Source organism: Gossypium hirsutum, chromosome D04, assembly GCF_007990345.1.
Source record: "Gossypium hirsutum isolate 1008001.06 chromosome D04, Gossypium_hirsutum_v2.1, whole genome shotgun sequence".
In the NCBI taxonomy this organism is placed as follows: Eukaryota; Viridiplantae; Streptophyta; class Magnoliopsida; order Malvales; family Malvaceae; genus Gossypium; species Gossypium hirsutum.
This window is the reverse complement of record NC_053440.1, coordinates 38,125,930-38,141,573: the sequence shown is the minus strand read 5'-3', so window position 1 is coordinate 38,141,573 and position 15,644 is coordinate 38,125,930.

Genomic DNA, 15,644 nt, shown 5'->3' with positions numbered 1-15,644 from the left:
TGAGTATTAAATAAGTCAAATGTGTTATTTTAGATCAATAAAGAAGTGGAATCGACCTAGATCGGAGAAAAGAAAAGATTAAAGACTAAATTGCTAAATTTTTATATTGTTGCACCAAAGTAAGTTATGTGTAAATAATAGCAATATATTTTTATAAATTGTGAACAATATTTTATATGTGAATTAATATTGAATGTGGAAGGAAAATTGTTCATGAATTATTCAAGTGATAAAGTGTTTAAAATAAAGTGTTAAGTGTAAATTCCCGGTTAAACTTAGGAATAGAAGTGGATACAAGTGACAGGTCACTAGAGACCAGTGTTACAGTGAGTCCCGGGTGCTGGGTGATCTAGCATGTGTTGCAGACACCTGATAGCTTGTGTGAGCAGGCCCGTGGACATTTCCAATGTTATTAATCAGTGGTAGCTTCGGCTACATTTTAGTGGTAGCTACAGCTACATATCAGTGGTAGCTTCGGCTACATTTCAGTGGTAGCTATGGCTACGCATCAGTGGTAGCTTCGGCTACATATCAGTGTGGCACTTATGTGCTAATTCTCTACGTATCCACGTATATTCCTAGTGTTCAATGGGAAATTGACTAAGTGAAAATACATGATATCATGTAACGATTAAGTGTAATTGAATGATGAATATAAGTGTGGAATTGAATTGAATATTGATCGAAAGTGAAAAAGTGAAATTATGAAATAGTAGAATTAGCAATAAAATAGTTTTTGACAGAAATAGTTATGTGAATTTGAAAAATCACCGAAAATGGTGGAAGTTGAATTAGAGAGTGAATAAGATATTAAATGAAAGGTTAATGAGTCTATTTTTACATAAAAGAAATAGAGAAAGCAAAAGACTTACATATTTTTAGATATTTTAAGTTTAGTGAGACAGGGTCAGAATGAGTTTCGAATCCCCTGTTCTAACTTTGGAAAATTGTTAAAAATTGTACAAAAATAATTACGGGCTAAAATTTATATGTTTAGAACCCTAAATTAATCTATTTTCAAGTGAAATAAACGTAAGTACTATTTTAATTTTTTACAGTGAGATAATTAATTTTTAGTGAAGAGAGGTTAGAACTATCAAGCAGTGAAATAGGGGAAATTTTAATGAATAAACTGTACTTATTGAATAAGCCAAAAATTCTGAAAATTTTATGGTAAAAAGATATGTGAATCTAGGTTCAAGGAAAATTTACAGATCTTAATTTGGAGCTCTGTATCTCCAAATAAAAATAATTTAGTGACTCTAACTCAGATAGATAGCTTTGAATATACATGTGAGTGAATAGTAAAATTATAGAAAATGTTATTTATAAGAGTGTTATGTACATAAAAGATGTGGAACGGAGAGGAGGAGGAGGAAAAATAAAATATATGAATGATTTGTATATAAATTGGTCATATGCCGATTATATTTGATAAATGTTGAATTAGAAATGACATAATGTTTCATTTCAATTAGTTATTATGAATTGAATTGTAAATTCATATGGATGAAACCAAACAATTATTTGTTAGTATTATGCATGACATAATGTATTGTTCTATATATATATTCATGGTTGAATTATGATTGTTGAGAAAGATAGATAAATTGGACAGAAAGTTCAAATTGAGTAGAACGCAGGGTTGAGTACTTTCGTTCAGTGATAAAGACGAACTGACGGAAAATACCATGGATAGACCATGGCAATAAGTGATATGTAATTTCGTGTAAGACTATAGTTGGGATATGGCATCGATATATGTTATGTGATTACATGTAAGACCATATTTGGACTATGGCATCGAGAAAATAAAGTACTCAATTCCATAAGACGTTCACTAATTTGACAAAGTTGGTAAGTGTTACATGGACTCACACTCAAGTGATAGATTTATTGTGATTGTTGAAGTTGAATTCAATTAAGTGATTTCACCAATTTGGATATTGTATATGGCAAGATGTGTTAGTTAATTACATATTTATGAAATGATATTTGAAGTTCAGTAAGTGTTATATGAAATTAATATGAAAAGATTTATGATTGTTATTAGTATTGTTTCTGACATAATGTGGATTCATCTATGTTGAAATGATTTAACAGATTTATTGAGCATATGAATGAGTATGAGACTCATACGAGTTAGTATAGATATGTAAATGTGTCTTATAAGCTTTGAAATGATAAGACTTGTGAATTGTGAATTAATCTGTGTGAAAGTATACGGGATAGATTAGCGAATCTTTACAAGATATTGAATATTTAATATATTACAATGGTTTAATAGGAAAAATATGACGATACGAAAATATGAAATGATACGGATCAGTTCAGGTACTTGCGAGAAGCAAGTAATAATTGATAAATTCATATGACGAGAAAGTGAAGGATTATAAGTTCATATATGGCTATGCAATGAACAAATGGTGATAGCTATAAGGCTTGGATCGAATGAGTATATATATTAGGCCTTGTAAGCCCTAATTAGCGATTCGAAGATAATAATTTGAAAGTTTTAATCTGTACGAAATTTTATAACTCAGTTTAATACGTTTATAAATGTATGTGTTTTGGTAATGCCTCGTACTCTATTCCGGCATCGAATACGGGTAAGGGGTGTAACAATGTGACATTGCCAGATTCGGCCATAACGTTTAGGCTGGGTTTGGGGTGTTACAACGGTTGCTGTCGATGTCTTTGAACATGTTAATTTGGTATTGAAGAGTCTTGTGGCGGCATCGAATTTTGGTGTGGATGTGACTAGCTTGTTGTGGATGCATCTGAGTGTCCTGATTGTAGTTCTGCTGCTATTGATTGGAATTCCCTTGTCTAGGACTATAATTGTCCTAAGTAGATGTATTCTCATATCTGAATCTCGCAGCATTTTGTCTAGCATTCTGAGTTCCCCAAAACTATTGGTTGTGTGTAGAGTTGTTGTAAGAATTACCATAAGAATTGTTGTGGATGTTACTAATATAACAAGCATTCTCTACATGTTGTGGACAATCTTCATAGCTATGGTTGTCACCACAAATCTCACAAGAAAAAATAGGAACATCAACTTGCTGAGCGACTTGTATAGGTGCAACGCCACTCGTCCCTTGCTTATTTTTAATCATGTTTGTGAAAGAAGAAACTTGAGCACTTAGTGTCATTATTACATCCAATTCAATAACTCCTAGAGCATTTTTGCTTATGTAGCTTGGAGATAGGGTATTGATAATCATTCTGATCAATTCTCTCAAGAATTCTCATAGCATCATTATAAGTACAATCCAGCAGAGGTCTATTGGTTGATGCGTTGACAAGATTCCTTGTATGTGAATTTAGCCCATTATAAAAAATCTCAATTTACATTTCTGGTTGAATGTCGTGCATGGGACAATGTCGAAACAAAGTTTTATAACGTTCCCATGTGGTGTGAGGATTTTCATCATCCAGGTGATGATAAGCAGTAATATATCATTTCGAAGATGAGCATTCATTGTCAGTGGGTTAAATAGCAAAACAAACTGTGTTGCTAGTGCATCCCAAGAAGTAATTGATCCGGCAAGTAGTCCAAAAAACCAAGTACGGGCTCTTCCTTGTAAGGAATAAGGAAATAATCTTCAAGGAATCATGAGGAGCGCCTTGTTGACTAAAGGAAGCACAGATCAATAAACAGGATTTAAGATGTTCTCTTGCATCTTCATGTGGCAGTCCAACATATTGTCCATTAGAATTCAACATTTGAAACATTACTAGCGTGAGTTCAAAATTCCCAGCTTGTATTGTTGGCCAAACGAATCCTGGTTGTAAATCATCCAATACAGGTACTACGAAATATCATATAGTCCAATTTTGTATACAAGCATCTTGCGGCAACAATGGGTTATTAACATTTTGCTATTGCATCGAGGGTATGGCTGTATTGTTCCCTGGTAGAGCCATATTTCTTTGTTCTCGAAGTCTACTCTAAACAGTCCTTTCAATTTCTGGATCAAAATAAACAAGAAAATCCAAATTTCTTCAGGTCATAAAACACCTAAATTGAAGTTAAAGAAATAGCAACAAAGAAAAAAAATAGTTAGTGAATACTAAATATTATATAAGGAAAATAAAGTGCAAAAACACACAAAAACAAAAATAAATATCAAACAAACGTCATCCCCAGTAACGACGCCAAAAACTTGATCGGTTGCTAACGTGACAGTAATAATGTGCAAGCATACACTGTCGATGAAATTATAGTGGACAGATGTGAGTCTGTCGAATATCGATCCCACAGGGATGGTACTCTTTGTCTATTAATGTTGGTGCAATAACTGGATATAAATGAGATAAATTGTGAAGATAGTTGTCGATGTAATAACTTTAAAAATAATAAAATAAAATATGATAATGATACACTAGGATCCCCAACATGAATCTTCAGCAGAATACTAAGTGCTCACAAGTTATAAAAAGATAGGTGATTGTAGCAGCAATAAAGTTCAATGTATATCTTTCCCAGCGTTTCTCCTCTATTTAATCCGAGACTTAAACATGCATACTAACCTCATCTTCTGATGATGACAATATGGAACTATTAAGAACAAGTGGACTTAATTCCTCTAATCCTCACTCAACTTCCGTTGAAATGCTTGTTGCTCAAACGGTCACTGCACTTTCCAGTGTTAGTGACTGCAATAACAATTCCGTGTTAAAAAATATTCAAACCCCAAGATTAAACAATAAAAGCAATATTAAATAAGATTACATTTCACCAAGAATTCATCTGTACTTTCATACAATCAAAAATCAAAGAGTAATCACCAGCAATTAGAAAGAAATAAGAAAGGATCGAATGGAGAATACTATACCTAGACAACTCAACTGAATCTATCTATTTCCTCTTGTCGCGCACTTAGGTCTCCTTGTTAGGAGCTAGTCTGCATCTGGTTTTCACGTTGGCTCACTCATGGAAGGCTCAAGCTTCCATGGCCGCAAGTTTAAGGTGGGATGATGAAGATGATGATGGAGAAAAGACCTCAAGATGGCCATTTTTCTTCTCATGTCCACCTTTTATGTCCTCCTCCACAGTACAGGTGTGCTTTCCCAAAATTATTCTATCCTTGTACGTACAGGTTGGTTATACCAGACTGGATAGCTCACGCAATTTTGGTTCTTATCTGGACAGCTGTCAAGTGCAGTGAAAATTCTGGACGCAATCTTGAATTAACTAATACAATGATATTGCGGGTAGTTGTCAAGTGCGGTGACAATTCTGGACGCAATCTAGGATTAACTCATGCAACGACATTAATGCAATAAGATAGAAAAATTAAGGATAAAATAGGCTAGGATTTACTGAGTTATAAAATGCAATTTACTAAACTGAAAATGCTAAAATGTATGCTAAGGATAACTAAATGGGAACAATTTAACCAATAAGTAAGGGGGAAAACCTATGTTCTTTCTAGTGCTATCACCCAGCTCGGTAGTCGATCCCGAATATTAGAATATCACACCACCTTCACACATGGTATCCCTACATCGATCACACCACAACGCTAATAGTCTAAAAAGGTTAGAGAGAATGGGTGAGCTTAAACAAGCTCAGTGAATGTTGAAATAACCACAAGGTATACACAACATCAAAGGTTAAACAATAGCATACTACAACATATTCACAATCATATTCTAACAATGCCACAATAACATATTCAAATAACTCATTTTACAATAATTCGTCAAGACTAAACAATGTATAAATGCTTTTATAACTCACATGTCTAGCTTATATATTCACATGCATTCTCAAGTTAAATGAAAATGACCCAAACCACAATTACATATGCAATTTACTATAAGAACGTACTAACAATTTCATGAAACTTAAATCAACTCATTTAACATATTATTTACATGTTTATCATCCATCTCACATCTATTATCACAATAAATAAGATCACATTTTAATGATAATTTGGCATTTGAGGTTATGAAACATAAAAGTGGGCTCTACCACCACACATCAGATACACGGATCTCCAACACACCAAATGACTCATTGAGTCGAACATATTCCAAAAGTGTAGCACATAGCTAACACTCTTCAACACACCAACATATCCCGGTAAATGGATCTTAGCTCACATTTCCTTATCTCTCCAAACTATCCCGGGGCCTCAATGCCTAAATCACAAAACACAAGTGGGAGTACTCATAATCCTATGGCATGCCAACTATATCCAATGTTTTTAAGAGATCACAAGGCCAAAATATTCACAATTACACATTTTTAATTACTGATTTAATGCACATCATCTCTATTCATATTCATCAATTTACATCACAAACTTGTACACAATGCATACTTATCGAATTCACATTTAATTGCACTTTAAGTGCCACAATAATGCTCATTGAGCCATTACATATCCTACCACATATGTGTGCATTAAAATGAGTACATCATATATCACATACAAGTATTCTCACATCTTACTTGTTATAATAATATCACATTCCACAATTCAACACATATATCCTTACCGAAATTCAGTTCGCTTTCACTACATATTTGCATTATTAACATATCATTATCACTGTCATTTGGCATGTATATCATGCCCACAACACAACACAATTCACAATATTCATCACACATGTCTCATATCACATTATCGCATCAATAATAATCAATCTACAATTATTCACATAATCACATAATTTATCAAAATAAAACAAGAGAAATAGAAAGCTTACACTCAGAACTTAAGATAGGGTTTTAGTCTATTCCTAAGCTCCCAATTAAAACTATGAAACGTGTCTACAAGTAGCGGTTTCAAACACTCACCGATCACGCTTTCGCCTAATTGCCAAAAGTTTAAACTAGTTTTTCCTTGCTTTTTACCTTGCTCGTAGAAGGCTCCAACAGTTCTGATGCTTCACACATAACAACCACACAATATACACAATCAATTAGAAGCCACATACTCACCTAAACCAACCAAAAACGCAAGCCTAAGCTATATTCCTCATGAACTAAAATTTCGACTTGCAAACTTGAAACTCAATTATCTCGGTCTATAATTAATCTTTCGCCTAAAATTGATTGCATTCATCTAATTATTCCCCTACGACTGATTCTCAACCTCTAAATTACGTAAAACTACTCAATTTATGGTATCAAAATTTTTCGACATCTCATGGCAATTTTCATGAAAATTCAATAAAACTTTACAAAACTTTAAACTCAGTTAGAAACCTTCTATTCACATCAAAACTAATTGAAAAACAATTTGAAACCACATTTTTATCCAAAATCTTGAAATCCACCATTAACGACCCAATTTTTTGGTTGTATTCAAAATATGTGATTTAATGGGTAAAAATTCAGTTTAAAAGACCAGATAACATTACAAACTAATAAGGAATCGAACCATTACCTTCGATAGAAGAAAAAAGAGCTTTTAGTTGAAAACTTGAAAAACCCACAAGCTTGAGAGATGGAAAAATTAATGGTGTTTTGGGTTTTTTTTCCGAAGTTCTATGGAGATTTATGGCTTGGATGATGATAGAAATCAATTGATTAAAGTTTAGGAATCAAAGTTGTGTGGGAAGAGCTTTTGAAAAACGGCCACAAAAAACAAAGGGGGAAGAAACTAATGTGAATAACCTATAGGTGGGGGAAATATTAGTTTGATTTTTGAAATTTGGTTTAATTGCCTTATAAACACTAAAAATTTAGACCCTTTTACAAATCAATCATTATTTTAAAATTTAAAGTCTTTTCAACAATATTTTCAAATTTTGATTTAATTTTCTAAAAGCCATAGGCGAAAACATTTTCGGTTTACCATGCTACAAAATTCCCGCACACATTAGAGCTAAAACCTCTATTTTACCCTCAAAACTTCTAGGCCCAATTTTGGGGTATGACACACTTGCTACTCAACATCTCACTGTTTCAAGTTAGCATAGGACTTCTGTCTATTTAAAGCAGCCTTGCCTTTTACATATCAACTTCACCATGTCTTCAGTTTCACGAGCCAAATCAGGTCCAACGATTCGTTTCTCATCCAGCTCAGCCAAACACAGAGGTGTTTGCCACCTCATTCTATATAGTGCTTCAAAATGTGCCATCTGAATACTTGCTCGGTAACTATTATTATAGACGAATTCTGCCAAAGGTAAATAATGTTCCCAACTTCCTGCAAATTCCAAAATACAGTTTCACAGGATGTTTTCCAACACTTGCATCACTCTCTCAAATTGGCAATCTGTTTGAGGGTGATAAGTAGTACTGAAATTGAACGTCCCACCCAAAGTTCATTGTAAACTCTTTTAAAATCTCGAATTAAATTTAGGATCTCGGTCAAAAGTTATGGAAATTGGCACGCTATGCAATCATACTATCTCCGTAACGTAGATCACTATGAGCCTTTACAAAGAGTAGCTCATGCAAATAGCTAAAAAGTGTGCACTCTTGGTAAGGCAGTCTACAATCACCCAAATAGCATCTTTTTTTGTCGCAATCAATGGATATCCCATAACAAAATCCATTGTGATCCTTTCTCATTTCCATTCTGGAAACTTCAGTGACTGAAGTAGTCCTGAAGGATATTAGTGCTCTACTTTTACTTTTTGACAAGTTAGCACTTCGCCACAAACTCTGTAACAACTCATTTCAATCCAGACCACCAATAAAGGCCTCAGAGGTCACGATACATCTTGTTATCACCTGGGTGCATTGCATAATGGCTATTGTGGGCTTCGCTAAGGATCATCTATTGAAGCTCTTCATCATTGGGTACACAAAGTCTTCCATGAAAATAGAGTACTCCTTCATCATTCAGCATGAAATCTCCTTGCACTCCTTGTTCAATTTGGAAAACCCTCTTCACTAACTCTTCATCTGAAGCTTACTTCGCCTAAAATTGCTGTGACAAAGTTGGCCTCACTTGTAGTTCCGCGAGCAATCCCCCATCACTTGTCATACTCAGCTACGCGAACAGAGCTCGAAACTCATTCATAGATTTCCTACTTAGAACATTAGCTACCACATTTTCCTTGCCAGGGTGATACTCTATCACACAGTCATAATCCTTTAGTAACTCTATCCACCTTCTCTGTCGCAGATTATAGACCTTTCTCTATACAAGTAGTGTCACCAAACCTTGAGTGCGATCACTAATGCTGCTAGCTCCAAGTCACGAGTTGGATAGTAACGCTCATGAACCTTCAGTTGATTGGAAGCATAAGCTACCACATTTTCCTCCTACATCAAGACGTATCCAAGCCCTGTATGAGAGGCACCACTATAAACAACGAACTCCTTCCCTGGTTCTGGTTGAATCAATATCGGTGCTTTGGTGAGCATCTCCTTACGCTTGTCGAAGCTTTACAACATTTCCTCAGTCCAACTGAACTCATCTTTCTTCTGAAGTAACTTTTCTAAGGGTGCCACAATAGTGGCAAACCCATTAACAAACCTGCGATAGTAACCCATGAGTCCTTAAAAGCTTCGCACTTCAGATACCCTCCTAAGCAATCTCCACTCTACAATGGCTTTGATCTTCTTTGGGTCCACGCAAAACCCTTCAACTGAAACGATGTGCCCCAAAAACACCATTTCTTTTAGCCAAAACTCACACTTGTTGTACCTCACGAAAAACTGTTGTTCTTGTAGAATCTGCAACACAGTTCGTAGATGGGTGTCATGCTCTTCCTCAGTTCGCGAATACACCAGGATGTCATCAATAAACAGTACCATACAGCGATCTAGGTATTCATGGAATACTCTATTCATTAGGTCCATAAAATCAGTAGGTGCATTTCTCAACCCAAAGGGCATTACCAAAAACTTGTAGTGCCCATATCTTGTTCTGAATGTTGTCTTCAACACATCGGATGTTGGGTCGCCAAGACGCCCCGTGGTGCAGTGAAAAAATTATTTCCCTGATCTAAACCAAGAATCCATGCACGAGGAATGAATTGAGAAGGAAAAGTTTGAAAATATATCTTTCAAAATCAAAAAAATACGAAGAAACAACTGCTGGTTTAATCCCCTTCGTACGCTGCCGATCCAAAGCCGCAATAGAATCGTCCCAATCTCTACGTAGCCCACCGAGTTGCAAACGAAAGAACAAAAACTCTTTCTAAACGTTTTAGAGAATTTTTCTTTTTCAAAAAAAATGTGGTTGCTAGACCTAGGTTTCTTTTCCTTTTCGTGGTTAATGTTGGTAACACTCTCTCACCTTAGGATTTTTATGATTCCTTTTTATTTTAATATCTATATTAAAACCGGAATCACCCCTTTTGGGTGCTAGAAAATATATGGAAAATATCATAATGTAATATTCTTTCCAAAAAGATATTAATTTCCATATATTTTATGTTTAATCGAAATTATTATAACACTTTATTTTAATAATTTCAGTAAACAATACATAATTAATATTTTATATGAATCAAATTCATACATTTATTTTAATTAAGTTCCCTATTCTTGTACAACAAATTTGTACATAAACTATGTTTATTATTTAACTATCAAATTAAATTAATTCAATAATTAATATAATTCTCATAATAGTTAAATTTAATACCAATTATGTTTAGATTTATTTCGTTTCAACCATAGGGTGTGACCCTGTAGGCTCTTGTAACATTGGTAGTAATACTAGAACACTTCTAACATTACAAGCAATGAGTGGCATCTAGCAATGCATCATCGCAACCCAAGTTACAAGAAGTCGTAGTTCGATATAACTTTTTTGTGATAAATTTTCATGTATTTTATCCTTTTGTCCTTTATATCTCGATTGGACACAAGTCATGGAATAGTCACACTTGCAAAGTCCAATCTCATGATTCTTGATACCCGAAGTAGACTACAATAAACAAATAAGTGTAATATCTCATATTAACTTATTTGAGCATGGCCATGCACTTCTAGTCTCACTTCATCAAGAGGCCTAAGATATTGCTCCCATCATGAAGGAGGGACAAATCCTAACTTGATCAACCATATCCCACTACATAGATTGTGGCATACCCAACATCAATCTTTATAGTACAACCTACTACGCTAAACGTTTGGCTATATCAAAATATACGACTCACTATGTTGGAACAATGATGATCTCAAGTCTAAGGATCGTATACATAGTTATCACTCTGAGTACTGTTGTGACTATTATATAATAATCCAAGAAACATACTCATAGCGGGTCAGCCCAATATGTCGTTCTCTAACATATACTCATGTATTGATTTTGACATCTCTATGTCAATGACAACACTTTGTCATCAATCAACTACATATTAGTCTTAATGCATTATTGTTGCCCAAGCCCATAATAATACTTGACTAAGGACCTTTTAAGAATAATCATATTATTCATAGGACATTATTATAAATCAGTTTATTTTACACACACAAAAAGTGAAACTGAAATAACAATAGCAATGCATTTTATTAATAAACAAGGTAGAATGAAAACCTGATTACAATCATATCATGATTAGTCTTTGGGTACATTCTAACATCGGATTCCTTCACCTTGAGTTGGTAATAACCAAATCACAAATTGACCTTTGAAAACACAATGGCACCTCGCAGCTGATCAAACAAGTCATCATTTCTTGGCAAAAGGTATTTACTTTTAACAATTAACTTATTTAACTATCTGTAGTCAATGCACATCCTCATGCTACCACCCTTCTTCTTCAAAAATAGAACTGCCGAAGCCCAAGGTGATATGTTTGGTTGAATGAATCCTTTATCAAGCAGCTCCTGAATTTGTATCTTCAGTTTCTTAAGTATTGTACCATGGGATACGGCATAATCGACACTGGCAAACTATCAGGGTACAACTCAATGGTGAACTCCACTTTGTGGTCTAGAGGTAACCTACGTAACTCGTCAGGAAACACATCAATAAAGTCTTTTACATTTCCCATCTCGCAAAAACCTTTTGTCACATCCTGCGAACCCATCACAAAAGTGAGATAGGCTTCGTAGCCTTTACCTAGTATATTTTCTACCTTCAATGTTGAAACCACATTACACATAACCTAAGCTTGCCCACCAACCATAACCACTTCCTTGTCTTTACTGCTTCATAAAATGACTTTCTTTAGTTCAAAGTCGATCTTGGTTTTGTGCTCAATCAGTCAATCCATTCCAAAAATCACATTGAACTCATAAAATGGCAATTCCATCAAGTTTACATAGAAAACTTGACCTTGAATCATCAGTGGACATCGACGGTACACTCTATTAACCAATCAACTATCCCTAAGTGAACTAGTGACAAACACACATTTATCTATGGTCTCTAATGGAATTCCCAATTCACTAGCTAGTTCGCTCAGAACATACAAGTGTGTAGAACCAGAGTCAATTAAGGAAAACAAAGGAGTAGTTTGTAAAGTAAAGGTACCTGTAATTACATTTGTTGCACCTTGCTTATGGGGTTCCCTTACTGTATAGACTCATGCGAGGCCTTCTAATTCTTCCTCTTAGGTTGCGACAGTGTAAGCTAAAGTTTGTTGCCCAACTGGCCTTGTTTCACCACCTCTACCTCTTTCTCGACCACGGGTAACATCTTGCTCTTGAGTGGGGGTCACAATCTGAACTTACGAACCATCCCGACATTCTGGACAATCTTTTATCAAGTAGTCCTTAGAATCTCACTTGAAACAACTTCTAATCATATTTTGACACTTACCAAGGTATCTTTTTTCACAGTGTTCACAGAATGGCTAGCTCATAGACTTGTGTGGACCTTCCTTTTCACCTTAGGTGTTGTTTTTTTGACGTGAATGGTCTGACCTAAAGCTTGGCTTCATGTTTCTACCAGAGTTTTGCAGGTCGTGGCAACTTTTGGACACTCGCCCAGACACTTGTTTTTCAGCTCCAAATTCGGTTCGTAGAGCCTTAATATCTTCAATCGCTTTGGCCTTGTCCACCAGGTCATCAAAGTTCACATTATCATGAGTCACCAGGTAAATCTAGATATCACGATGCAGTCCGAAACGAAATCACTGACAATGATCTTTCTCCTGTGAAACCATTTCTGATGCATACTGGCCTAGTTGCACAAATTTTTCCTCCTACTCAGCCACCGACAGTTCAACTTGTACAAGGTTGATAAACTCACACTTGCGAGCCTCCATTTATTGCTCGCCCATAAACTTCTTTTTGAAAGTCCCTAAGAAGAATTCCCATGTCAATCTATCCACAGTTATTCCTTGTTTCATAGTATTCCACCAACGATGTTCTTCGCCGGTGAGTAAGGACACATTACAACCCAACTTTTCTTGATTAGAACATGACATCTGCTCAAGGATTTTCTCGACACCCTCAAGCTAATATACAACTTTGGTAGGGTCAACTCTACCACCCAGAGCTCACAGACACTCTAATGGCAAACCATGGTTCGTAGGTACAACATTGGGACCAGTAACTCGTTGAAAAGTACCAATCACATCTTGAACCAAAGCCTCCATGTATTCTTCCAAGATATTAGCCCTATGGGGTCACTCTTGCGTAGTCGAAGTCCAGTTACCTTATGAGGGGTTAGCAGCTTCGTTCACATAGTTCACATTCACTCTACGGGGAGGCATTCTCGCTTACTCTAAACATACACGAGATACTAACTTAGGAAAGACTTCAAACACACGTAATTGGGTACCACAACTTAACAGACAAACTTGCGAACATAGTTCGCATATAGCTAACACACTTGTGAGCACAGTTCGTCAAATACAACTTACTTACTGGATTAGCAAATAGCAAATGGTTGATCCGAGGCATAATCCTGCAAAAGATATAGTTGAACCAAAGGAAATGTTGATCCTAGTCCTACCCCAAACAAGCAATTTCACACATATCACTTCAAAATCTTACCTTATCAATTTTGGTGGACTCACTTAGCTAATTTTGGCAAAAACACCTCGCCACCTTAGCGAGCTTACCTGTCAAATGGTTAGTCTGACGAACACAACTCTAATACCAACCAATGTAACACCCCAAACATGGCTAAGTAGGTTCAACCCGAATCTGGTAAACTACATTAGCCACCGAAATGACTCTCAGTTAACTTCCAACCTAACCTCCAACACACCACTTAATAATGACAAATAATGTGTTAAAATTAAAACACAACAGCAAAAATAATTCACACACAGTGAGCTTATAAAACCACAAAGGTAGGTTCATATGTCAATTATGAGCAAGTTAAGGTTCTAATATGTGTTAAAAGTAACATCTTTAATCTCATTCTTAATGCGATTTTGGGTGATTATTCGCTATTAATGGTGAATTTTATGCTCCTAATCCTTTAAATTCGTGTTTTTTTTACTTAAGAGAGCATTTGGGAGAAAAAGGAGCAAAAAACAAGTGAAAATTAAAAAATTGAAACAAGTTACAGAAGCCATACGAGCTGACCCCTTCCATACGGCCTGAACACACTACCATGTGACCCACAAGGGTTGTCACACAGCCATGTGCTAGGTCATGTCGATTGCGTAAATTTACACTCTGAACAGCGACAAACACAATTTTTAGATTTTTCGGGCATTCTAAGACGTATATATGACAAAAATAAGAAGACAGAGGAGAGTCGTCATAGAATACTCAAGAAAACAACTCGAAAAACATCATTGAAGCCGACTCTAAAGTAGATTTTCGTCAAGATTTAAGATTCCCAATTGATTTCTTAGGAGATTATCATGAGTTTCTTTGTTTCTTTCGGTTATACTGTCACTTGGTTGTTTTTATTTTCAAGCATGAACTACTTTTCTAAATACCTAGAGGAGATGAACCCTATGATGAATTCTATCTTTTTATTATTTTTTATGCAATAAATACTTAAATTTTGTTCTAAATTATGTGTGCTTAAATCTTGGTTTGATATTTCTAGATTACTTATCCATGTTTGATCTACTTAAATCAAACGAGGAATAAATCCTATTTAAGAGTAGATCTTGCGTAATTGAGTGGAGTTGCATGCAATCCTAGACATAGAATGACATAAATCTACCAAATTAGAGTCAAATCTAATAGGGGAACCTATTACACGAGTTAATGTGATAATAGGGGTTCTAATTAGAAAGAAATTTCAATTAATCAACCTAGAGTAAGGTGCTCTTACTCTCGAAAGAGATATTAGCATAATTTAGGGATTTCTATGGATCAAGATACTAAGTAAAGAAATTTCATAATTTAGATTGACATTGACAGATGAAATCTAGGTGAATTCTTTCCTGGGTATTGTTTTGCTTCTTGATTGTTATTCGATTATTTTCGTGATTTGTTCTTTGTCGTGTTCTTAGTTAATTAGATTAGCTAATTTTAGTTTTAAATCAATCACTCCAATTAGTCGGTTAAATAATAGAAAGACAGTAATTACTAGTACTTTTAATCTTCGTGGTAATGATATCTTTGCTCACCTTAGCTATATTATTAATTGATAAGTGCACTTTCCTAAGTCAAATTTTTAGTCGGTTCACGACGCATCAGGTTCGCAAATAACAACTTAGACTATGTTCACCCATACAAGCTCACAACACAGGTTAAATCATTCATTATCACTTAAGTTAACATTATGACAGTTCGCCTAATTTTACTAAGTTCACACCAAAACACACATCAAAGTTTTGCATACTAC